The sequence below is a fragment of the Garra rufa genome, chromosome 6 (assembly GCF_049309525.1).
Source record: "Garra rufa chromosome 6, GarRuf1.0, whole genome shotgun sequence".
NCBI lineage: Eukaryota > Metazoa > Chordata > Actinopteri > Cypriniformes > Cyprinidae > Garra > Garra rufa.
The window spans coordinates 3,931,345-3,934,166 of record NC_133366.1 but is presented as its reverse complement, the minus strand read 5'-3'; positions in this window follow the sequence as shown (position 1 = coordinate 3,934,166).

Here is a 2,822-nt window from a genome sequence, read left to right as displayed (position 1 = left end):
TCGTAACCTAGACGTTACCCCTTCAGTCGAATAACTTCGACGTTACATTGGGAACTAGACCCATGGAAAAGGCCACGACCCTGACGCCGCGTTACGCACAACGCCACGTGCCGGCAGGTCTTCCCAGACGTGTCCGCAGGCGGTCATTGAACGTAACCTTCCCAACCCCCCGAGGCCCCCTTTTTATAAGGGGCCTGCAGGGATGCCAGATGTACTGAAGCATGGGTTGGGGGGGGCGGAGCACATGCAATTTGTGCATGTGGAAATGAGAATAATTCAATATATCCATAAGATTTCTTAGGGATACACGAGGGAACAGCGGTCTCCTCCGCTGGAAAATATTGAAAAGAATAGCCACAACCTGCGGGGCGAAGGAGACCCAGGCAGGATCACAGCCAAGGACTACTCCGCATCTAGCCCTGACTGCGGGGCATGGAGGACCCAGGTTCGCTGGAGGGAACATTCTGGGAGCGCACGGATCCACGTGGGAATGGCGCAGCAAGCCGACACCAGCCGTCCCCCCGCTCGCCTGAAGTCTTATGTTAAGACACGGGAGGATACGGCCTCTGCGCGGAGGTTGAAGAACCTAGCGAAGGTATTAGGTGTCGCCCAGCCTGCAGCTCTACAGATATCTGCTAGTGAGGCGCCATGAGCCAACGCATAGGATGAAGCAGCACTCTTAATGGAGTGGGCATGAACACCTAAGGGGCATGGCTCTCCCAGATATAGATAATAGAGGGAGAGGCATCTACCACCCAATGAGCCACCTCAGTTAGGGCAGTGGTTCCCAAAGTGGGGGTCGCGGTACCCCGGCGCAGGGGTCGCGAGATGATTTGTATTAAAAAAAAAGTGGGAACATTTTTTTAATTTAATTCAATACATGTTAAAAGGTGTTTGCAGAAAAGACTGATAAAAATAAAAAATAAACATAATATATATATATATATATATATATATATATATATATATATATATATATATATTAGGGCTGTCCCCGACTAAGAATTTTCATAGTCGAATCAGAATTTTCGAATCTTTCTATAGTCGACCGATAGTCGAATCATCTAGGCGTATGTGTGTGTGTGAATGGTTTGGGAGGGGCACGACACTATAGTCAGCAGGAGGGTAAAACGGTTTTTATTTTATTTTACACACTGCACACAGCAACAACTTTTAATAAAGCGACCAAAACTGCCTGCCAACTGACTGACGAACTTATTTAGGTTTAAAAAAAAAAAAAACACAGAACGTGTCTTTTAGTTCTAAAAACGCAAGGCGCACAGCACTGCCTTTTTTTGCTAAGCAACGACCAAAACAGCTGTCTTGTCAGTCAAATCAAAGGATTATAGCGCGAACGCTCTAAAATCTTAGTTTTTTGCTGTTAAGTAAACTGTCATATTAGCAGAAACCCTAAATAATACAGCTCCTGGTTACCCACGATATACACCAAAGGTTTCTCCTCCATTTCTTGCAGTCTCCGGACTTTTTAAGCGACGGTAAACTTTCGTCAACACAACAGAAGACCCGCCTGTCCATTCATTCGATTGGACAATGGAAAAGAACGCGAATGACGTTGGGCGTTTTTCCGCTCAGAGTTGATTTTTTTTTCAACTTCAGGCGCTCAGAGCGCTCCTGCAAAAACGCGAGGCGCCGGGGACGCATAAACAGAGCGCAGAACGCTCACTGCCAACAGAAAACCATTCAAAAGAGGCGCCTCCAACGGCAAAAACGCGTTCGGTGTGATCGCCGCCTAATCCCTGCCGTCAAGATGGTCCTCATCTCATCATGGACCAGGGCAAGTGAAAATTTAATCTGTCACAGGGGTGGTTGGATTTATTCACAAACACGTTAAAAATATTTATTGAACGCTTCTTTCTTTTCACTTTTGTTTTTACTGCATTATCATAATCTAAGGCTGTATATAACTTAATATAACCGTACAAAACCAGTAGTTCTGTGTGCAATTAGACATTGAGCACCCCCATATTGCCAAAATGGTATGATGCTCGTTTCACCCGCGAAGATTCGACTGTGAGATCGGTGGTCGAATCAGGCTCCGCATATCGATGCATCGAATCTTCGACTATTCGGGGACAGCCCTAATATATATATATATATATATATATATATATATATATACATTTTAATTAAATTTGTAATTTTGTCCCAGACATTACGAGATTACGTCAGTGTCAATCACAATCAAGTTACGTACATCACGCGCAGCAAGACAACGTCCCGCTTTTTTTTTTGCTAAAGCTAAATGTGTTTGGAGGCTACAAATACATAATACCTACTTTAAAAATGAAACGGTGGTTAATATCCACAACAGAAAAACTGAGAGAGGGAGAAAATTCACAGTGGAGGCCGGTTGATGGTGCGAAAACTGCAGTTGCGGAGGAAACATCCGAGAGGGCAGCGGAGGTCAGTGAGGGTGAGCCGCAAGAAATGCCCTTCACTTCTGCTAAGGGTGGAGCCCGTCAAGCCCATCACTTGGACCCGGCTTACTCCAAAACAAGAAAATACAAAAATGAATTTATTAAATATGGATTTGTGTGTCAAGTCGTAAACGGAGTACAACATCCCCAGTGTGTAGTGTGCTCTGAAGTCCTTGCTCACGAGAGTCTTAAGCCGGTAAAAATGCAAAGACATCTGAACACTAAACATCCCAATCTAGCTGCTAAACCTATCGAGTTTTCCGCAGAAAAGAGGGAGAGTTACGAGGGCAAAAAAAACTCCTAACTACACAAACAACAATCCCAGCTAAAGCTCAGAGGGCTTCCTATGAAGTGGCATATTTAATTGCACAGACTAAAAAGCCT